At 52.2% G+C, this 23,836-nt stretch overlaps 1 protein-coding gene across 2 annotated transcripts in view; it reads left to right on the plus strand.

Moving 5' to 3' along the window:
• KLHL29 (kelch like family member 29) overlaps positions 1-23,836 on the plus strand; it is a 312,110-nt gene that overhangs the window by 171,339 nt on the left and 116,935 nt on the right. The window lies entirely within an intron of this gene.

Consider the following 23,836-nt stretch of genomic DNA (forward strand, 5'->3'; position numbering starts at 1 on the left):
GGCAGGGGCTCTGCAGGCCACTTTGCCTCTGCCAGCCATTCAGAGCCGCCTCCTAGGGGCGATCTCAGCATCTCAGGGCCAGCGTGCGTGTGCGCGCGCGCGTGTGTGTGTGTGTGTGTGTGTGTGTTTGTCTAGTCTTTTCTTTTCTGCTTTCATAAAAGTTGCGGGAGAAGTTAAAGGTCGGGGAGCCCCGGCCCCAGCCATTGTGAGGCGGCCGTGGTATTGGGAAGTCGTGCTCCAGGTGTGCCGCGCCTTTGTCTCGGCGATTTTCAAAACTCCCTTTCAGCCCCGCTTCCCATTAATAACTGCGAGTGCTCCCGGCGGAGGCCGAGACAATGGAGCTATTGGAGGCCAGCTCGGAGTGCGCTGACATCCTCTGCAGTGCCTCATTGATTTTATTTTCCTGTTATGGAAACGCCGCCCCACTGAGGTGGGGAGGGAAGGGGAGAGGAGATGGAGGGTGATTTGGGCCTGATACCCCCGACCAGCCAAACACACTCCTTCCCAGGCGCCAGCCCCCAGCACTGCTCCGAGGCGTTGACCTCTGCCCAGTGGACCCGGCTGGCTGCCCCGCTGGCCACATCTGGCAGCCGCTCAGCTAGGCCAGCTGTTGGCCATCTGGAGGATGGCAGCCTCTGAGCTGACTGCTGGGGGCTCCAGGTGGAGAGAGAGGAGCTGGACCTGGGAGCCCACTTGATGGTTTCTGCCCTCTCAAGGATGGAGGCCTTTTTAGGGACGGCGTCAGGCTGTGCCTCAGGGGTTTGGGCCCCGCCAAGCGAGGGAAGTGGCGAGGCCTCTCGGCGAGGGCCCGCCCTGCCCACGCAGCTCCTGCTTTGCTCCCAAGCAGCTCAATAGTCATCCTCTCTAACTGGCTGGGCTCCCAACCACAGCACATGGGAGGAAAGGAACCCAGCGTCAGACAGAAAACAACAGCTGGGCAAGGACTGAGCTGAGCGGCTGGGAGGGGACAGGGGCTGAAAGTTCATGCCTGTGAGGACAGCCAGCTCCTCAGCACACCTGCCCCCATAGCCACCTCCAGCCAGTTTCACACCTGCAGGGGCTTGTCCCGTCAAGCAGAGGTGCCTGATTGCGCCCTGGATTCTTCGGGGTGCTCAGGAGAACTGGGTGTGTGGGGGCAGGGAGGGCCGCAGGCAGCAGTGTCTTCCATCCAGGGCACCGTGGTTGACCTTGGGCCGTGGTGTCTTTCTTCCCTTCTGGCCTAGCTGCCGACCCCCCCAGATGCCTGTCCCCAGCCTATTTGTCTAACCCTACGCGAGGACCACCTCAAGCAACAGGCAGGCCAGACGGAGGTATCTGCGGTTTCCCCGGTCAACAAGTTGCGTCTTTTGAGCAGCCAAGGGCAGGCTCCTCTGGGAGCTTACGGGCCAGAATATAAGGAATCTGTGGCCTGGACAAATGACTTGAGAATGTCACCCCCATTGAGGTTGTGGACAGAGGCAGCTTCATGGAGTGGATAAAGACAGACTTTGGAGCCAGACTGCCTAGATTTGAATTCCATTCTATCTCGTGCTTGCTGAGTGACCCTGGATGACTTACCGAACCTCTCTGGGCCTCACTTGTGTAACACGGGAGTAGGTGGTAGTGCCAGCCGTCAGAGCTGTTGTGAGGATTGTGTGAGTTAAAACTCATGTAAAGTGCTCGGAACAGAGCCAAGCCCGGCAAACAGTAAGTCCTATAGAGGTGCTATCGTCGTCACCATTTTCACAGTCACCCAGAGGAGGCCTCTGGGACGAGGCCATGTCCCTGTAAGGAAAGGTGACCATTGCTGGCCTCACCAAGAGGAAAACGTAAGTCTTCAGATAAGAAACAGGAGCTAGGCCCCAAGCAGGCAGGGAGAGGAATTGGGTTTGTGAGTGGTTAGGCCTCAAGCTGACCTCGTGACATGAGCAAGGTGACATGGCAGCAAGATGGGCTGGAGGGAGGAGGGCATCTAGTGGGCCTCAAACGGAAACTGAGTCAGCACCACCTGGTGATAGATGGCGGAGGGGAGGTGTGTTAAAGCCTTTGTCAGCCTTGGGCCCTTGCCTCCTGGAAAGCCCAGTATCTACACAGGGCCAAGGCCCCCCTCTGGTGGAAGACTGGGGGAGACAGCGAGCCGCATGGAAGCCAGGAGCAGGGCTGTGTGTTCCCTTTTGTGTGTTCCTGCTGCCCCACGTGTACTAAAGGCTGCTTGAATGTACTGGCCTGGCTTCCCCATTGAAGAGTCTAGTGTCGCATGTGAGCCCGAGCCACCCGTGAGGACTCGGGGAAAGGTCCGCAACAAGGTAACAAGCGTCAACACTGTCAGGCCTTGGCATCCCCAGGAGGCTGGGCGTGGAGCAGGCTGCGTGTCACATGCTCGGGGGGCTGCGGGCGTCTCCAGGGCGGGGGGCTGGCTCTGCTCCCAACAGCTAGTGAGGCAAGTGATGACAAGGCTTTCTGTCACTGCTACCTTCAGGCCTGAGTTGATCTTTTGGCTTCTTCCTTTTTCCGGGGCCTGAGGATATCTTGCATGTTTTAGATGAAAGGGCAAAAGGCCAACTGGACGAGCACAGACTCCTGGGCCAATGAGCCATGAGGAGGGCCTGGCCAGATGCACACACACACACACACCACACACACACCACACACACACTCTGTCATTGCTCAGACCAATAAACTGCTTCCCTGAGGCCTAGATCAGCTCTTGATCCTCTAGGACACAAATTCCCAGAGCCCAGGAGGAGTAGAATAACCGTGCCACCCAGCCCCTCTATTCTGTAGATTAGAAGAGTAAGACTTGGGACTTCCCTGGTGGCACAGTGGTTAAGAATCGGCCTGCCAAGGCAGGGGACACGGGTTCGAGCCCTGGTCCAGGAAGATTCCCATGTGCTGTGGGGCAACTAAGCCCATGCGCCACAACTACTGAGTCTGTGCTCTAGAGCCCATGAGCCACAACTCCTGAGCCCACGTGCCACAATTACTGAAGCCCACGCGCCTAGAGCCCATGCTCCGCAACAAGAGAAGCCACCGCAATGAGAAGCCCACGCACCGCAACGAAGAGTAGCCCCCACCCGCTGCAACTAGAGAAAGCCCACATGCAGCAATGAAGACCCAACACAGCCAAAAATAAAACTAATTAATTAATTAATTAATTAATTCTTAAAAAGAAAGAAAACAGAACCTAATGTTTAAAAAAAGAAAAAAAAAATAAAGAAGGGTGAGACCTGGAGAAAGAAAGACTTGCAGAGGTCACCCAGAGAGTGAGAAAGAACCAGCCTGGACTGGCTCCTTTCCCCACCCCAGGCTGCCTGGCATAGTGCATTCACCATGGTAACCAATACTGCAGCATTGTTATAGTAACTTTTCCCATCCTCTCATCCACCTAGCTGGCAGCAAACGCTAAATTTTGGCAAGAAAATGGGTATATATGTATATATATATATATATATATATATATATATATATATATATACACATCTTGTGTTATACGTAGAAAAATTTAGGCCAAAGATTATGTCGATTCAACATGGCACAGCTGGTGAGAGCTTCAAGCCCTTGAGTCAAACAGAACTGGGTTTGAATCTTACCTCTGCCATGTAGGAGCTGAGTAAGTCTCTAAACCTCAGTTTCTTTGTCTATAAGATGGGAATGATAAATAGTATGTTTCTCATGGAAATGTTGTGAGGATTGGTTACATTAATATGTGTAGAAAAGCATAGAACAGTACCTCACTTGTTCAACACTCAATAAAAGTTAATTTTAAAAAGGTAAATCAGAGACCGGGTCCGAACAAATATCCATACATTTGGGGGAGACCAGTCCACCTGTTGGGTGGAGCCAGTAGGCTAAAGGGAAGCTCACTGGATGTTCCCACCCCCACCCCCGACCCCAGCACTCTGGGCTCCAGGCAGTCATGGCTCCAGGGGGAGGGTGCTGCTGAGAAGCATAAATGAGATTCGGCAGCCAGGCCTGTTTATGGGATGGAAAGGAAGCACCGCTGCCCTGCAGTTGCTGCTGCATGAAATTTAAATTATTCTCAGCAAACCTGCTTGACAGATGAAACAGAAAAGGGACGGCTTCATAAAATGCAATTTTGTTCTCGAAAGAATGGACTTTGCAGAATCCTCGCTGATGTCTGTGAAATGTATTGGGGGCTTTTTCTCCTTGTGGTCAGGAGAACTCATTCCCTGATGGGAGCTGAAACATTCCCATCGTTCCCCGAAGCTAAGCCCTTGAAAATAAATCTGGGCCGGGAAGACAATAAATCTGAGCCGGGAAGAGAGAAACTTAGCCCGTGTCACAGGCCCAGGGAAAACCGAAAGGGGCCATGGAATCTGCAGGCTCCATCCTCAGAGCACCAAACACCCAGATTTTTGACATTTATGGGCATTTGGGGCTTTCAAGGGGAATGTCTGTCATCATAGCAATGACCCTGGAGACAGCGTCTTCCTCGTGCATCCTAAATTCTTTGGAGAATTGTTCCTCTTGGGGGAGATGATCTGGGGTTTCTATGGAGAATCATGTGAATGACCACAAGGCCCCATGCAGTGGGGTCCCCCCTCTCCTGTGATTCTGGGGGGTCCAAGAATGGATAAAGGCGGCTTTTGCACAAAGTGAGAAGCAGACCTCTCTTTCCTCTTGTATTCACATTGAAAACCAAAGGCTACTGAGTGGGCTCAGTTGGGAAAATCACTCAAGCCCCTTTTGTAGCGCATTTCCAGACTGTGTGTGCTTCTCTCTAGAAGGCTCTTTCTTGCCCCATGAATGAGAATTTGTGATCTCCCGTGTGATACATTATCAGGCACTGATAATGCATCATAAGACAACTTGTGCATGTTCGTACCCAGCTAATGGTTTTTTTTTTTTTTTTTTTTTTTTTTGCGGTACGCGGGCCTCTCACTGTTGTGGCCTCTCCCGTTGCGGAGCACAGGCTCCGGACGCGCAGGCTCAGCGCCCACGGCTCACGGGCCCAGCCACTCCACGGCATGTGGGATCTTCCCGGACTGGGGCACGAACCCGTGTCCCCTGCATCAACAGGCGGACTCTCAACCGCTGCGCCACCAGGGAAGCCCCAGCTAATGGGTTTGACCCGCACTCTAAGTGGCAGCCACAGTTTGGGTTGTATCTTCATTGACTTAAAACCCATCCATTGGTCACAAAGTATATGCAAAATTGAAAAATGTCATGATTGACCAAGCATCCATGTCAAAGCCTACAGTTTGGGGAGGGTAAACCTGAGTGGCTTGATTTCTTAGATTTCTGATTAAGGGGGCAAAAAGAGGGGAGAAGATTATATAAATTCCCATGTTTGTAAGGGATGAGCCATAGTCTGGATGAAAGGTAGCTGTGAATTCCAAAGGAAGGTTGTGAAAAGATGTGCTTGACTGGAGCCAGTAGGGTATATAAGTTAGCTTTTGCTGCATAACAAGCACCCCAAAATTTAGTGGCTTAAAACCATCCCAGTTCTGTGGGCTGGTTGCCAGTTCTGGGCTGGGCGGGCTCGGCTGATCCCTGCTGAGCTCTCTCCTTTGTCTGTGGTCAGTTGAACTGTGGCTAGTGGCTGGTGGATGATCTAGGATGGCCTCACTCACACATCTGTGCTTAGTGGACTGTCAGCCAAGATGTCTCCGTTCTTTGTGTGGGCTGTCGTCCTCCACACAGCTGTCGCAGGCGTGTTCGCATGAGGGTCTCAGGCCTCCGGGAGCAGCAAGAGGGCAAGGCTTGGTGCACAAGTGCCTTTCTAGCCTCTGCTTGAGGCACATTTGCTAAAATCCTATTGGCCAAAGCAGTCACATGCCCAAGCCAGATTCAAGGAGTGGGCAAAACAAAAAACCCTGCCTCTGGCTAGAAGGTGCTACACCACGGTGCAAAGGGGCAGGCATGCAAGGATGGGAAGCTCTTGTGCTTCCATATGCACAAGTGCTTCCATATTGATTTTTGCCATATGCCCCCCAGTGATGCCAGCACACTTGTTTAAACACAGTTATTCACCCTCTAGCTTCCGGCCAAAGCTCGCATGCCTCAAACAGAAGGAATAGGATCAACCTGATCAGTCAATCGATCTACATGGCCTGGTAGACAGATTCAACAGGGGACAGTTGTGACTTATACACACCTGGATGACACACATGCCATCCACACCAAGAGCTGCCTAGGGAGGTCTGAAAGGAGACACCTGGCGAGGGTTGTGTTGCCGGGGAGAAGGCAGTGCAGCTGGCCCCCAGGGAACCTTGTAGGAGAGTAGCCAGGACTTGGACCTTAGTCCTAAAGGCTCCAACGCTTGATCCCGTCACTGCCCCAGAGTTGGTGGGACTGGGACACTGCTGTTCCCGGGACATTCACAAGGACAGATGCTAACCTACTGATTCAGAATCAAAAATCCACCCCAAGGAGAGCACTTTCATGGACTTTGCGCAGTGACACTCTCCCTGTGAGAATCCACACAAGAAAAGAAATTTAGACCGGAAGACTTTCTGATGAGCCTAAAATCAAGAAAGGGAGCCAGTTATAGGATGCAAATATTCAGTAGCTGCAGATCAGACAGAGTCCTGGCTCTTTCTCCTTAAGAGGATAAATCCCGTGCCATTCCCCAAAAAGCCCTTGGAAAAACCTCTTCTTAAATTAAATTAGGTTTTCTGCAAACAGCATCATTCAGGATGAACATAAATCTACTTATTCAGTTTTAATGGTTTTCCCCGTTTCATTTAATTACTCATGTTGCAATTAAACAATTTTTTTTTTCATTGCAGAAGGACAGTATTTCAGCTACATTATGGGTTAAATAGGCTTTGGAGAACTAGCCTGGGAATCTCATCACCGTTTATAGCATTGTTTTTTTATAGGGAAAGTATGTTCCAAAATCTAAACAGCCAAATTACAAATGAACTTTCAGAGCCCAACCCATTTTTAACTGGAAACTGTCTGTAATACTAAAAATAACTCAGGGAAACAAACATGAAAAGGAGAGTTGAATGCCCCTCGGTATCATTTGTTCACCATCAGCATCTACAGATTTAGTTTCATTTCAGAGAGAATTTCCTCCAAACCCAGACAGACCCTATCCCTGTTTTATTCACTGTCATGACACAGGCAGCCACACTGGCTTTAGTCCTCCCAAAACATCATGCCACTGAGAAGAGTCCTGGTGGAGTCCCTGCAGAGCTACACTGTTGGAAAGTAGCAGATTATCGATGTTTCAACACCGCATTCGCTGCCCTAAAATGAAGGCTTAGGAGAACTCTCTGTGCAGCTCTGCTGCCATGTCCACTGGTCCAGGCGTATTCATTTGCATTGGGAATCTGCATCTTTAGAACCCGTAGGCAGGAAACCTCATTTTCCTCTGGCAAATAAATAGCCGTGAGAACTCAGCAGAGCCTCAAAATGCATTCAGAGACGGCTTCCACATGCCCTTCCTTTTGGTCAGGGTAGGGGTCCTGCCTTCCCAGTCTCTCCTCTCCTGATGCTTCATGGAGAAGACGGGTGAATACTTTGGACCCTCTGGCACCATGACAGGAGTCCTGGGAGCTGGGAAAGAAGCAAGGTGCCCACTCCGATCACAGAAGGCCAGTATTCAGCACGTCCCTCTCTTGACTTAAACTGCCGGCTGATGCCTGCCATGGTCCCTTAAGAAAAACACTCTTCTGTCACCACATGAGCCTTTTCTTGCCAGACCTGCTCCGGAGGCCCGGGCAATCAAGCTTGCTGTCCTCTCTTGCTCCTGGAAGGTCACAAGAGTTTCCCCATGGCCCCTCCCTGGGATGCCAGCAAGTATAGAGCTTCTTGCCCTGCTCAACTCGGCGCCAGACTGGCATTGAATATGATACAGACTCTTGACCTACTCCTTAAAGAATTCCTTCACCAAGTGAGAAGTGGCCCTAAAGCCATCAGGCTAGGGGATAGGAGGTAGGAATAGGGAAGTAGAATGGCCAAGCCTGCAAGTGAGTCAGGTAGCCCTCACTGGGGGCGTGCAGAAGCTGGAGAACCACTCCAGGCTTGACAAAGCAACCTTCGAGGTCTGTCCTGGGCGTTGCTGGCTGTCTACCCAGCCTCAGTTCTGTTCAGGTGTCCATCACCTCCCAAGCTTAGGGGAAGTGAGCCCTAGTCCCCACTGGGATTATGATGATTCAAACCCAGGCGTGGAGATGTAGAGAATGGACTTGAGGACACAGGGAGGGTGAAGGGTAAGCTGGTACGAAGTGAGAGAGTGGCATGGACATATATACACTACCAAATGTAAAATAGATAGCTCCTGGGAAGCAGCCGCATAGCACAGGGAGATCAGCTCGGTGCTCTGTGACCACCTAGAAGGGTGGGATAGGGAGGGTGGGAGGAAGACGCAAGAGGGAGGAGATATGGGGATATATGTATATGTATAACTGATTCACTTTGTTATAAAGCAGAAACTAACACACCATTGTAAAGCAATTATACTCCAATAAAGATGTAAAAAAAAAAAAACAGGCATGATAATCCCCTTCCCCTTCCCCATCATTGGTTTAGGAAGGGTCCTCAATTCTGGCCAGTGGAACATGAGGATAATCCTATCTGGGGGCTTTGGGAAAGGTTTTCTTGCTTCTAAGGAAGAGTCACAAGAAAGAAGAAATCCTTCTTCCTCTGGACACTGTCATGTCTGGACATGATGCCTTGAACTGCTATAATCATCATGCTACAAGCCTCAGGATGAAGCCAACACACAAGGAATAGAAAAAACAAGAGAATTCCAGAAATATGGAACTAGAGCCCTAATGCTACACCCCTACCTTCCTCTGGGCTTCTGTTACCTGAGATAATGCATTTACTGGTTGTATTTAAAGAAATGATTTTTAAAACTGCCTCCACTGCATAGACAGCTCCCAAGCTGGATGCCTTCTTCCATCTCCCAGACCTCACCTGGCACACTGACTTGCTAAAAATGGCTGCAGCGGCCTTTGTGAGCACCGTCTACCTATTATTCGTTTATTTCAGCTCACTGCTGTGTACAAGGATTCTGCTCTCTATTGCTTCCCTGAATGCCAACTCCAGGGCGTAGCTTATGACCCTCACACTTCACGGGACCATGTTTCTGTCCAAGGGAAATCCACCAACACACTGGAGTGCCTGAGCCACGGGTCATTTGAGGGCTTCGCCCCTATCACCCACTTCAGCCACAATCCCCAAACATGAGAGGTGCTCTCATACCCCAGGACCTCTGCACTTGCTACTTCCTCTTACCAGAATTTTCATTCCCTCTCTTGCCTGCCCAGAAATATTCCTGCTCATCCTACAACCGACACCCTAAATGTTAACACCTCTGTGGTGAAAAAAAATGCTATTATTTCTTTTTCTCCCATGACACATTTCTTTTTTTTTTTTTTTTTTTTTTTTTTCCACGGTGCACGGGCCTCTCACTGTTGTGGCCTCTCCCGTTGCGGAGCACAGACTCCGGATGCGCAGGCTCAGCAGCCATGGCTCACGGGCCCAGCCGCTCCGCAGCATGTGGGATCTTCCCGGACCGGGGCACGAACCCATGTCCCCTGCATCGGCAGGCGGACTCTCAACCACTGTGCCACCAGGGAAGCCCAACATTAACTTTTTAAATCCTCATCATAGCCCTCTGAGGTCGTTATGACAACCACCGCTTAGAATGAGAAAGACCAGGTGACTTACCCACAATCACTCAGCAGGGCTGGGACTCACCCCGGGGCAGTTCAGCTCCAGAATCCAGGCATCTAGCTCGGACAGGCCCCACCCAGACAGTCCTCAGTGAAATCTGTTGAACGAGCGACTGGCTGAACATCTTCCCATTAACATCTTCCCCAGGTGTTAGCGGCATCTTCTAAAGAGACAGTACGGGCTCCCCAGTGAAGCAGCTGAGCTCATAGGCGTTTGAAACAACTGCAAGTATCAAGCCCAAAGCAAGTGTAGGATTCCGTCGTCCAGCCCCGCACCTCCCAGATGTGACGGCCCGACCTCCTTCCCTTAACAGCCTGGCCATGTGGGAGGTGTAGACACTGCTCAGATGCAGGATCTTGGGGGGCCGCTGAGCCACAAGGCCACAACTTCTCTCTCTTTCTCAGGGTTTCTTGTTTTGGTCCACAACACAGTGCATGGCTGGTGTCCACGTTTGTGGCTACGTTCAGACTGCTTTGGCTTGTTCCATCCCAGAAGGCCAGTCTAGATCATCACAACTGCCCTCAGGTATTGCTGGATGGGCTTGGAGCAATACCTGCACTCAAGGGGGCGCTCTGTCTTGTGGCTGTCTCAAGCGTTCCCCTGGATTTAAACCTAGGCTAAGCACTGGAGATGCCACAGAATCATGGGCTGACCCTTAATATCAGGCAGGATTGAAGCAACCATGACTTGTGGCTGCCTTCCCTGTAAGCTCAGCACTGCTTTGAGGAACAGAAAGAAGCAGGAAAAGGTAACTGTTTGTTACTGTCCTCTTTCTGGGAGGCATTTCTCCCGAGAATGGGGGGAAAAACCCCAGGCTGGGGTCGGGAGATGGCATTCAAGGCCGGACACTTAAGCTCTCCAAGACTCAGCTTCCTTACCTATAAGCTGGACACAACAGGGCCCACTTCACTGGACTGTTGTGAGGTCCACATGAAATAGCAAAGCAAAAGTGCTTTATAAACATAAATGCTCTAATTCACAGAGACAGAAAGTAGATTGGAAGTTACCAGGGGCTGAGTGGAGGATGGAGGGTTATTGTTTAATGGCTACAGTTTCTGTTTGGGGTCACGAAAAAGTATTGGATTAGTGGGGACGGTTGCACAGCATTTTGAATGTCATGAATGCCACTGAATTGTATACTTAAAAATGGCGAAAATGGGGCTTCCCTGGTGGCGCAGTCGTTAAGAGTCCGCCTGCCGATGCAGGGGACACGGGTTCGTGCCCCGGTCTGGGAGGATCCCACATGCCACGGAGCGGCTGGGCCCGTGAGCCATGGCTGCTGAGCCTGCGCGTCCGGAGCCTGTGCTCCACAACGGGAGAGGCCACAACAGTGAGAGGCCCGCGTACCGCAAAAAAAAAAAAAAATGGCGAAAATGGCCAATTTGATGTCATATATACTGGACCACAGTGAAAAAAAGTAAAAATAAATAAATGCCCCGCGGCCAAAAGAGAGAGAGGAAATATCTGTGTAAATCCAGGCAGAGCTGACTCATCATGGAACTTCCTTTATTAAGAGAAATGGGACTGCCAATCATGGTGGCTAGAATGGAGACCAGTCAAATGATGGCACTTAAAACAGACCGACATGGGCTTGATTAAAATGTAGGGAAGAACCCCTGAGGAAAGGGCCGGAGGGCGGCCTGGGTGACGGCGGGGCTGGTGTCACGGAGGAGCCCTGTCCTGCCTCACACGGCAGCCTTACTGCCTTGGGAAGATGCCGGGCCCCCAGCTGCAGCAGGTGACTGCCAAGCACAGCAGAAAGGCCAGGCCCTGGAGAAGGAAGGCCCTGGGGGATGCTGGAGCCATGGAGGGTATATTTGTGGTCATTTTCTCCAGCACCTGAAGAGCTGGGGCTGCAGGTGAAGGCTCCGCTGTGCTGTGTTCAGCAGCGGTTATAAATCTCGCCGGCAGCGAGGGTGCTCTCCACGCTAGACACACGGACCTCCCTGGCACAAGCGTGCACCTTCCCTCGTACACTCAGAGGCCATCCTAGGAAGCAACTCAGGAATGCTGGCCAGCCAGGGCCGTAGACATGTCCTTGGGGTCGCTGATGTTTATTGAGCGCTCTCTATGGGCCGGCCAGGGTTCTAAGTGTATTCGCCCACGTTAACCCACTGCATCCCCACAGCGATGTACAAGGCGAGGGCCGTGATCATCCTCATTATATAACTCAGCAAGGTGGGCAGCGTTCAGGCTTACACTGCAAGCCCGCCGCCGTCCAGCTTCCCGCCTCCTCGTGATGCTGCCGTGATGAGGAGACCAGGCCTGTCGTGGGGCGGGAACAGCCCGGGTCCGATGGCGACTGCGATCCTGGAAAGGGAGGAGAGGGGTCGGGGAGCCTCGAGCGCCCGGCCGAGCGCTGGGGCCTGGCCCGCCGACCGCTCCGCCTGGGCACCTCCACTGCAGCCACGAGCAGACAGACGCCCCGCTGCCACCGCCTCATGAGTCAGGAACATGCTGAGGGCGTGATTCTTTATTCGCTCACAATATTAGGCTGAGGAGAGTATATTGGGCAAAATATATTGTACCCATAATTCATATTAACAGGAAGTCGATAGTAGCAACTTGTTATCTGCTGAGATTAGAAGGGAATACTGTGAATATTGTGTTACAAAGGCATTAATGAGGCGTTATGAATTCGATTCCATTCCACCACATCGCGTTCCTTGTAAATAATTGAGGAAGAAACTGGTGCTCGGAATTTGGGTTTATCCATTTTTGAGATCCCAGCCGTTCCCTCCCCAGGCTGATGGGGCCGCCTTAATCTGACAGCTCACACAGCTATGGGGAAAGTTTGCATGTGGCTGGTCTGAAGGCACCACGAAAGGAGAATTACACTTCTGAAAAGACTCTTCCTCCCAGCAGAAATCCATACCTGCCACATCCAACACTAGACACTGAGTTTTTCTAGCAAAATCTTCCAGAGTCTAGATATGCTCTGTCCCTTTCCTCCAGTCCCTGGAACTCTGGCTTGGCAGCCGGGGCCCAGGTGGGCTCTGGTGGCATCACCGAGTCAGCAGCAGCCTTCCTACCCCATCTCATGCCCGCCTCTGGCTGTCTTAGTGGCAGAGATCTGAACACCCATACATCCAGGGTCAGGCAGCCAGTCAAGCATCGGTCACTTCAGCCCTGGTGGAGTAAGCCCTGGCCAGCAACACCCATCTCCCGTGGGCCTCTCAGTCCTGCTCTGCCATCCCGAAAGATCCATCACCTGCTGGCTGTGCCACCCCTGGTGTCTCCACATGGCCCTGTGAGAGATAAATGGGGCTTCCTGGCTAATGCCAGGTTCGATCATTTGCTATCAAAACCAAGAACTTGGCTTGGAGCAGTGGAGCGGCTGCCCCCAAGAAAAACCTGAAAGGAGAGTAGGGGAGGAAGCCCCGAGCACTTGCCCCAAGTGCAGAGCTGGGCAGAGCTGGTAGACCTTCATCCCGTGTCTCTGGCTTTGTTCAGAAGCCCCTCCATAGCTGACCCTGCCCCATATAGGGACTCTGGGGGCTGAAGAAATTCTCCTGTGACCACTGCTAAGTTTGTGGGCAGTTCTGAAGCAGCTGGTCACTGGTAAATGAGCGACACCCCTTTATCATTAGTGGTGTTGTTTCAGGATTTCAACTTTGACGTCTGTGGATGGAGTGCCTGGGGGCGACTAGAGAGAGGAGGTGGATGTGCAATGAAAGAGGCAGTCAGGGCCAGAAGGTTTTTCACATGGAGCGTGAAATGGTCAGTTGGTTAGCCAACCGCATGAATCAATCCTAGTCGGGACACCCGATGTATAAGCACACCAGATACAGAAGTACTTGGCACACCTCTGTGCCAGCACAGTGACGGGATAAGCAGCCCAGACTCCAGTTTCAAACTGCCTGAGTCCGAATCCCGACTCTTCTGCTTTCTAGCTGTGTGACTTTTAGCAAGTTACTTACCCTCTCAGAGCCTGGTTTCCCCTTCTATTAAAAGGGATAATAATACAATCTACTTCATTGGGTTGTGGAGGAGTTTAGATGAATTAGTAATGCAAGTGTCTGGTGTCTATTACACACCCTGAAGGCGTGATCTGTTATTATGACCATGGTCTTCATTGTGTGGCCTCCCTTCTCTGTTTCTCTCCCTCTAGAATGCGGGTCCTTGAGACAAAAGATCCTGTCTTCTTAGGTTTTGCATTGCTAGCGCCTCACACTGGCCTGCTTTGTGCTCAGTAAATATGTGTTGAATTATTAACTTGAATTGTTTGAAGAAGGTGTAGTCGTGGAAATTCGCTCGTTTTACAAAAAAAAGTAGTTGTGCACTTTTGAAACTCGTGTCCCACTTTCCACGGTCATAGATTCTCATTTCAGAGACGTGCCACGACTGCTTCTAGCTCTTCACGTGGCATCTCCACGATGGTAGTCAACAGCTACAAATAACTCAATGCGTTTTGAAATACACTAGCTCCTCACTGATTCAAGGGGTCCCAAAGCAGGGCATTTTACAAAGCAATTCCTGTGCTTCCATGAAATGAAAAATCATCTCCTGCATTTGATGATCTCAAATCCAGAACCCTGTGCCCGGAACCGTCCTGGGCTCCAACCCACTCTCTGTTTGTGGGCGGTTGTGGTGACAGTTGCGTTTTTGTTGTGGTGGGGATTGTTCTTTTGTGTTTTAAACCATTTATGGAGGTCCAGGCACCATGCCAAGAGCTTGACATGTTTTGCCTCCGTTCTTACAACAACTCCATGTAGGCCCACCATTATCCCCATTTTACACACGAGGAGATGGAGTTTCAGAGCCTGGGCAACTTGCTCGTAAGTGCTAGAAATGGGATTTGAACTCAGACCTTTCTTACTTCAAAGCTCATGCCTCTGACTCCCAATCCTTTTCCCTGGATGTCTGCCCTTAGATATCTGCCAGGGGCCTTAAATATAAAATGCCCAGAATTAAACCCCACCTCCTCAGCCTCAAACTGGTTCCTACCTCTGGAACTCCTGGCTCAGGGCCAGGTCCACCACCTCCACAGCTGTGTAAGCCACCGGGACTCTCCCCCGCCATCTCCATCCCACCACCTCTCCATCACCATCCCCATCACCTCTCCATCACCATCTTCATCACCTCTCCATCCTCATCCCCATCACCTCTCCTCAGCTTCCCCATCACTGCCCATCAGACCCGCCTTCAGATGTTTCTCAAGTCCACTCATTTCCCTCAGTTTCCACTTCCCCTGCCATGGTCCAGGCCACATCAGATCTCACCTGGGGAGCAGAGACAGCCTCCCTGCCCACGTACCTGCCTCCAGTCTGCCCACTCCCTCTCATCCATTCGCGCCACCACTGCACATCTGATCTTGTCACACCTCTGCTTTTAAAAGTGCAATTACCAGGAATTCCCTGGCAGTCCAGTGGTTAGGACCCGGTGCTTTCACTTCCCCGGGGCCGGGCCCTGTTTGGGGAACTAAGATCCCGCGAGCCACGAGGCACAGCATAAATAAATAAACAAATAAGAGTGTAGTTACCCCAAACTGGCCCTGAAGATAAAGTGGCTTAAGGCCCTTGGTGACCCTACCTCCACTCACCTCACCAAGCCCCGTCTCTCACGTCTGCACCTCCACCTGCCTCGTGTCCCACATTTCAACCCAGCATCAGCTACAAGCCCCAACTCTGATGCAGGTGAGCTCGGCCAGGGCATGCATGTGGGCCTGTGGGCCCAAGTGAGGAAAAACACAAATTGGAAAGAACACAAGCCTTAAACTTAAAGATAGGCAGCCTTGGGCTCATATCATGGGTAAGTTGCTTAACCAATCTATAGCCTCATTTTCCTCATCTGTAAAATGGGGACAGCAACAATACTACCTTACAGGAGTTGTGTATGAATTTGGGAAATTCCAGGTAAAAAAAATCTTGCCCATCACTGGGCAAACAGGAACTGCTCAGGAAATGCTGGAGGTGGTAGTAACAGTGTGTAAGATATGAGTTTAGTTTTACAGAGAAACTCCTGGGGGCTAAAATGTTTAGAGAAATGGACTCTCATCTGAGAAAATACAAAGTGTGAGCATTTAAACACTGACGTCTTGCTGGTTTCTCCCATGTTCTTCAGAGGGAACCACACACCTCTTGCCTCGTGGGGCAGCTTGAGTGAAACTCTGGCCTTTTAGTGTCTGTGCTTGGTCCTCTCCTGGCCCCCAGCATCCGGCCTGCCTGCCTTCCCACATGGGGGACATTGCTGGAATTCTCCCTGCTGCAGTCATTCAGCAAATGTGCCCACTTTGTTTACTGAGATGGTGCTGTGGCCCAGCCGTTTGGTATGGACTTTTGTGAAGGCAGTGTCCCTCCCGTCGGGGCATCCCGTTTGTGGTGAAGGACATGCCAGTCACAGGCAGTGACAGCCCATCAGCGTCCCCCTGCAGCCACCCCTGCCTAGCTCAGCGCTGAGGGGCCGACAACATCACCGTGTGTTTAAGCACTGGTGTTCGCCTTTGAAAAACCCTCCCAAGACACAAGCACTCATTAAGTGGGTTGAGTTCTGATGACCTAAAGGGTAGCTTGTCCCGCAGCCCCTCCTGTCCGAGTCCAGCCCTCTGGCCGCTGCCCCGGCCTTGCTTCCCTCAGACGCCCAGCCAGGGTCAGGGAACCAGAGGCCTCACTCAGAAGTAGCAGCACCGCCTCCAGGCTCCCATCTCCTGCAGTCTGCTCACCGGGGCGGGCCACAAAACGAGGAAGAAAAATCTTTTTTGACTGGAAAAATAGGGCTGCTGCTGTTTTATGGTGGCGTGGTTGACGTTTTTCAAACATTTTAATTAGTTTCATTTTTTAATATAAATGCACCCTGATGTTTTGCGATGCACCCAGGAAGGGCGCGGTTCTTAAAATCTCAGGAATAAAGTAGGAAAGTGACAGATTGGCTGTTAAAGCGTCACACTCAGATGTGTTATTATTATTGTTGTTATTTAACATTTCTAAGCACCAGCCCTGAGCCAGGAGCGGTGGTGGAGAGTGGAGGGCGAGAAGGCCCCATGGTGCCTCCATCTCAGGGTGGTGACTTGGGGGCTTCCTGGGGACCGGCAGTGGCTTTCACCGGCTGCCTGAGCTGGGCCTGCCCCACAGGGAGCTTCTCGGGATGCCAGTCAGCCATCTGTTTTGTGAGCTGAGAACACAGCTGGGGGATCTGGGCTTGGTGCCCCAAACCTGTGCTATGCTCACTTGTGAACCGGCTGAGATTTCCCAGCCCCACCAGGTAGGGATTTGAGCTATATGTTAAGAACAGGCCTCCTCCGAAAAAGACCCATCTCATCTGTACAGCATTTGAATCAATGAGAAAGCAGAGTTAGAAAGACAGGACTTTAATTCCAGGGCCCTGTCTGTGAAGTGGGTTGAATAGTAGCCCCCCAAATTGTATGTCCACCCAGAACCTCCGAATGTGGGGTATTTGGAAATAGAGTCTTTATAGATGTAGTTAAGGTAAAGTTCTCAAGACAAGGTCATCCTGGATTGGGGTGGGCTCTAAATTTAGCAATGAGTATCATTTTGAGAGACAGGAAAGGGAGCTTTGACACTCGGAGGGGATTGACCGGGTGAAGACAGGCGGAGACTGGAGTGATGCTGCTACAAACCAAGGAATGCCCGTGGCCAGCAGAAGCTGGAAGAGATGAAAAAGCATTCTCCCTTAGAGCCTTCAGAAAGAGAGTGGCCTGCCAAACCCGTGATTTTAGACTTCCGGCCTCCAGAACTGAGAAAGAATGCATTTCTGTCATTTAAACCACTCAGCTTGTGGCAATTTGTTGCGGCCGCCCTAGGAAACTACTACACTGCATGCAAGTCCCTCTTCCCCAGATCTCCTTAAAGAAAGCCCACCTGAGCAGGGGGCTGGGTTCTTTGCGAAGTTTGCCCTTGATGCTCAGAGTTTAATCCCGGAGCAGGATGGCCTACTGACCTCCTCTCCGCCAAGCTGAAATGAAACACCATCACACCTTTCTCCTCGATGTCAAAAAATGTTTCGATAAGCTTTCTACTTACCACCCGCCTGCTGCCTGTAACATATGGGCTCCAATTTGGAAAACTTTCAAAGGGCAATTAAAGTGAGCTGCTCGGGTCCTCCTCCCCCTCACAACCTAGGGCAGTGTCCCCTTGGAATCTGCAGGCAACGGGGCACATTGACGTGTGTTGGTGTCTACAAAATAGGTACGGATGTGTGAGTGCGGGGCGAGACTTTCACTGTGGCCTCCATGTAAAGTGAGCCTGCGTCGGGTCTCTTGTTTAGCTGGAGTAAGAAAATGGGAATGGACAGGCTCTGCTGGTTATTCCTCTGCAAGATCAAGCTCAAAGAGCCATCAAGGAAATTCTTTAAATCAAAAAACTACACAAGTCAAATAAAAGCTCCAAGCACTAACCGCTCCCCTCTTGTTACCAACTTTAGTTCAGAAGAAAATTCTCTTTGCTGCCATCTCTGCTCCTCTTTATCTCATTGTAATTGAAAGGAGAAGAATTTGCTGGAGCCGTGGTCTCGGCCGCTCCTCATCTTCAAAGGTGGCACTTGGACCCTGTTATTTCTAGCAGATCATTTTACAAAACTACAAGAAGGTGCTATAATCCAGATAATCCAAGGTGGGACCTCCTTGGGCAGGAGACCTCTCCAAACCCATTTACCTGCTTAGACCCAAATGCAAGCTGTGGCTTATGGGCCTGTTTCAGAAGGCAAGAGATCCCCAGATCATCAGCCTAGCGGGCGTGTTCTGTGTCTTTTCTCCAGCTGTTCCCATGAATCTGGGTATAAAATTAGATTACAACCCAGCTGTTGCTGGCAGCCCAAAGCCCGTAGTGGGGCAGGCGTCACGGCTGCTCCAAGGATATTTATTCTTCAACCCCTCGGGGATTGGAAGCAGAGCTTTGCCCTCTGGAGGGTAGGGTGGCAGGAACTCTGGGAGTAGAGAATCTACGTTTGGGAAGCAGTGGCTCTGCCCAGTGGTGTTCACACTGGTACCTTATGTCTGGGAAGTGATTTAACGGACTCAGGTTTAATTTCTTCGGAGGAACATCTGAACCATTTCAGCTAATCATGTCCCTCCAAGCCTTTGGTGACACTGCAATTCCAAACGGGCGGTGCTGGAGGCACGGAGGCTGGGGGATGACCGTGGGGGACAGAGAAAGTCAAGGGCAATACCACTTGGTGTGGGAAGTTATACTTGGCCTCTAACAAAGAGATTAAGTGGAAGATGCAGACGGTGGTGCCAGACCCCACTGTAGGAAATGGCCGTCAGTGGGCACAGATGCGCAGAGGGACGGCAGGGTTCCTCAGGAAGGCCAAACAAATGAATGGATGGGCTCCGTTCTCTCTGCCAGAGACTGCTCCGAAAAATGGGGCTGTTAAAGATCAGGACGTTTCGGGCTTCCCTGGTGGCGCAGTGGTTGAGAGTCTGCCTGCCAATGCAGGGGACACGGGTTCGTGCCCCGGTCCGGGAAGATCCCAGATGCTGCGGAGCGGCTGTGCCCGTGAGCCATGGCCGCTGAGCCTGCGCGTCTGGAGCCTGTGCTCCGCAAGGGGAGAGGCCACAACGGTGAGAGGCCCGCGGACCGCAAAAAAAAAAAAAAAAAAAAAATCAGGACGTTTCTCCCAAGCTCTCAGCAACATGGCAGCTGAAATCGGTATAAAAAAGGAGTTAGATTCCAGGAGGTGGAATCCGTTACTGAAAGATTCTTGGACTCTGGCGATGGCTGCAGCTCACTGCTCACCAGGGGATTATCAGTGGTATTAAGCACATTTAGAAGAGAGGATTATACCTACTTCTGGGTCAGTTGTATGCCACCAGGCTCCGGTCTGGCCAGCACGTTAACAGATGGACTGCCGGCTGCACGAAGGTGAAAGAGATATTTGCACAGTCACAAGAAGAGGGGAGACAGGTGACAAGTTTAATGCTGAGTGGTTAGTTCAAATCCAAGGGAAGGATCTGGTTTGGGGTCTCTGTCCAACCTGAGGAAGCTGCATTTCCACATCCTCCCTCTCTCCCCCCCCCCGCACCTGGCACCACCCACACCCCTGGTGGCCTCCCAGACCTATGGCTCGGTGAATGCCTTCACCGAGAGGAGGGGACCACTCCTAACTGGAGACAGGAGGGCGGAGTCGGGAGGCAGCGAGGGGTGACAGGAAAGAGGCTGTGCCCAAGCCACCAGCCACCCTCCCAGAAGGGGACTTCTACGCACTGACCGACTCTTCTCAGGAGGACAAGTCGCACTTTACTTGTCTTCCTTGGTTAAGAGCTTCTAGACACGCTGAGCAGGAACCACAGTGCAAAACTGCTGCAATTTAACAGGGCATCTAATTAAAAGGAGTGACATGAAGGGCCTTGTCTTCCTACCCTGGGCTTTGCTTCTTTCTGTGCAGGGTTCAAAAGTCTGACAATCTCTCTCCACAGGAGAGAGATTACAGTTAGACCTGGCAAAGCTCCGGGAGAATATGCTGTTGGGAGCAGTTTCTCGGTGGCCTTTCGGAGAGCGGCTGTGATGTGGCCTGATGGGTCCTCCCGTCTCGGATGTTTAAGCCCAGCCGGGAGCCAGGACTGTGCAGGATGCAAGTTGTCTAGGGTGCCCACACCCCGCCCTGCCTCATCTCACGGATTGCCCAGTCACCCTTGAAGTTGTAAACAGAGCTTAAATTGAATTTGACCTCAGAAAACGTTACTTTTCAAAAATTGTGCTCAAATATACATCAACATAAAATCCACCATTTTCAAGCGCACACAATTCAGCAGCATTCAGTACAGTCACGAGGTTTTGCAGCCATCATAAGTATCCAGCTCCGGAACATTTGCATCACCCCAGAAGGAAACCCAGGCCCATTCCGCAGCCACTCCCCATCCCCCCGCTCCCTGAACGCACTACTTTTTTAAAGTAAGGATAAGGTAATAGGACGGCCTCACAGAATGTCCACCCTGCCGACACGGTGGGGGGAGAAGGGCCTTGTGCTTGGGTGCCCCTCCCCTCCCGGAGGCCACGTGCTGCACTGCCTTAGCACACCCCGGAGCGCATTCAGTGGTCTAAACTCTCTCCTGCCCCCCCGGGCGCCGTCAGCGTCTAGCTGCTCTCTGTCACCTCGGCGCCTGGCATAGCAGCTAGCACATAGCAAGCCTCGGCAACATTTGTTAGACAGAAGGATATAAAAACCAGTAATTCGGTAGCCGATATGCTGCTTTTTATTGTTTGGGGACATAACTCTTTGTCCACCACTTGTCAGACTTTTGAACCCTGCACAGAAAGAAGCAAAACCCAGAGTAGGAAGAAAAGGCCTTTCATGTCACTCCTTTTAATTAGATGCCCTGTTAAATTGCGGCAGTTTTGCACTGTGGTTCCTGCTCAGCGTGTCTCGAAGCTCTGAAGAAGCTCTTAACCAAGGAAGCCAGGAGTTCATTTTATTCTTTTTTTCTTATTTTCTTTCGAAGACCAATTACTTTTTTTAGACATTTTGCTTTTTGCCTGTGCCGTGCGCTGAGATTTGTGTATATAACAATGCTCCTTTCACAAAGGAGGTTACTGTGGTGTAGTGGAATCCCCAGGGCCCCCCACTAATCACTTCTGATGGAGTAAGACTTGGAGAATCTATTATTTTGCCTCAGAGTCCAAAGAAATGTGCTGTTCTCTCACCCTCTTACATGGAAAAATAAGCCACCAGGAGAGCACGGCTCCGGCCCCCTCCTCTGCAGCCTCCCCGGGCCGCCGCCGAGTTCCCCCTCCGCTCTCTGGTGGGACCTGGAAAGATCAGAGGAACAGATGACAGTGCTTGGCGCCCATTTGTCACTCCATTGGAGGGAACCATTGCAGTGTTAACAGTCAGGCCTGGTCCTGTGTTTCATGAATATTTTAGAATGTTTGCTGGCAGAATTCTGACTGTGCCGGGTCCTCCTCCACGTACGTGTCACCCATATTCCAGCGTTTAATCGGAGCTTTGGGGGAAGGAAGCACCACTTCTCCACTCGTCGCCTTTATTATCCTGAAACATGCCTGCTGAGCGGTTCTGTGTCCCGGGTCTAAAGTCCGAGTGGTCTTTCTCATTCTGACGCCACACTGAATCCAGACACGAGGGCACGGAAAGTGGTTTCGTTTTTCTTACCCGAAAATGTAGGGGCTAGAGAAGGAACAGCCCATGTGCTGGCGCCGTTGTAACATTCTTCTGGTGTCTTCCAGCCTGTCCTTCTGTGGTGGTTTGTTTCTGCAAAGCCCCTCATCCCAGCCCTCCCCCGTCCTCCAACCCCACCTGGGCACCCCCCCACCTCCGGTCACTCTCCCCAGAGACCTCAGGTGGTGCTGGATGTCCTAGTCCCCACCACGCACTTCCGGCTTGTCCTGTCCCCTCTGTGGGGACCCGGTGGCCGGGCCTGCCCCTTCTTCCGGCCTCCCCTCCGCCTAGCCTGGCACAGAGCGGGATGCCAAGTGGGTCTTGGGAGGGAGGCTGAGTTGGTAAGAGGCCACAGGAGGCCCGGGCCTCTGCCTTTGCCAAGTGGGAAAGCACACCCGCCCACCAGGGAGCAGACCAAGGAGGCAGAGACATGGGGTCTCAGCACCGCTCACCAGCTTCAACCACCCGCCTCCCGCCAGCTGCCAGGCCGGAGCGCCACGGGGTGCTCCCCACCCACACCTGCCTCTCCACCTGGGCCCTGGAGACACGTGCTCCTGCCACAGGCGGGTCTGGCTCCCCGTCTAGGTGGTTTCTTCCTGCACACAGTGACAGTGGTACCTCTGGGTGATACTCGTGACCAGTCCTGCTGGGGTTCTCTGGTGATAGAAGCTGTCGTCATGGAGCTGTTTTTCAGAGAGATGGAGCAACGGCCTCTGTCCTTTGCTAGTGGTCACACAGACCCCCACTTGTGAACAAAATGATACCATGTATGCCGAGTGTCTCCACGCCCCTGAAATGCAGGAACACTCCGACTCCCAAATTCCTGACAGGCCTCCGTCCACGAGGCTCCCCCCTGCATCCATGCCAAGCACACACTGTCTGTGAGACCAGTCACCATGCTCAGCGCCCGCCGGCGTGGGGCAGCCTGACGCCTGGTGACCAGTCAGCAGAGATGTTTGCTGAGGGCCCTCGAGGTGCCAGCCAGAGCCCAGTCCTCAGTGGGGCTCTGCACTGGGCACCTCGGGGATGCGTCCGACTTGGACCCTGCCCAGAGTGGAGCCCAGCTGGGGGTCAGGACAGGCCAGCCGGCCAGCAGGTTAAACAACACACAGACATCAAAGAACCCTCAAGGGAGAGCATGGCTGACTGTAGGTCTGGGGGCCATTGTTCCCATCACCCACCCTCCCCGTTCCCATCAGATACCCGAGGAACAAGTGAGGGAAGGGGGGTGGGTTGTGTTCAAATCTTTGCAGCATGTGGAATCTGGATGCTTCTTGGACCCAGGATTCTGATAAAACACACACATGGTCCACACTCATACACATACTCCCACACGCAGGCTCCACTGAGGTTGAGGACTGTAAGGGCAGAGCTGGGAAAGGTCCCCCAGGTAGAACACGAGGGAAGTTTTCCCGGAGCCAGGGCTGGACGTGCAGATTAGTGGTGTGGAGAAATGAGCCCTAGAGGTCAGGAGGCCTGGGGTCAGCTCTGCACCCCCTGTCACCCTGGGAGGATCATCCTACAACATTTCATTCATCACATGCTGACTGACTCCAGGCGGTGTGTGTTGGAGTGGGGGAGGGGGAGGCGGTGGCAGGGGCTAAGCGGGAGAGAACCCCCTGGCCCCCGCTCACGGAGCCCACGGCCAGTCCCTGAGGTGCGATTATCAGGCAGATTCCCAGACACCACCCCTCCCTCAACCAAAGTTGTTGGGTTTTTTTTTTTTTTTTTTTTGCGGTATGTGGGCCTCTCACTGTTGTGGTCTCTCCCGTTGTGGAGCACAGGCTCCGGACGCGCAGGCCCAGCGGCCATAACCCACAGTACCAGCCGCTCCGCGGCATGTGGGATCCTCCCAGACCGGGGCATGAACCCGCATCCCCCGCATCGGCAGGCGGACTCTCAACCACTGCGCCACCAGGGAAGCCCATCCACCAAAGTTTATTGATGCTGAATCCCTGGGGCTGGAGCCTAGATGTGCCCTTTTAACAAGCTTTCCCAGGACTTTCTCTGCACAGAGGGTGGAGGCCGAGGTTATTCCTGGCTGTCGCGGCTGGTGGACTGGAGGATGCAGAGAGGAATGGAGCCCCTCCATGCCCGGGAGGATCTGCCTCACCCAGAGCTCCCCATGAGGCCT

Source organism: Mesoplodon densirostris, chromosome 14, assembly GCF_025265405.1.
Source record: "Mesoplodon densirostris isolate mMesDen1 chromosome 14, mMesDen1 primary haplotype, whole genome shotgun sequence".
Lineage (NCBI taxonomy): Eukaryota > Metazoa > Chordata > Mammalia > Artiodactyla > Ziphiidae > Mesoplodon > Mesoplodon densirostris.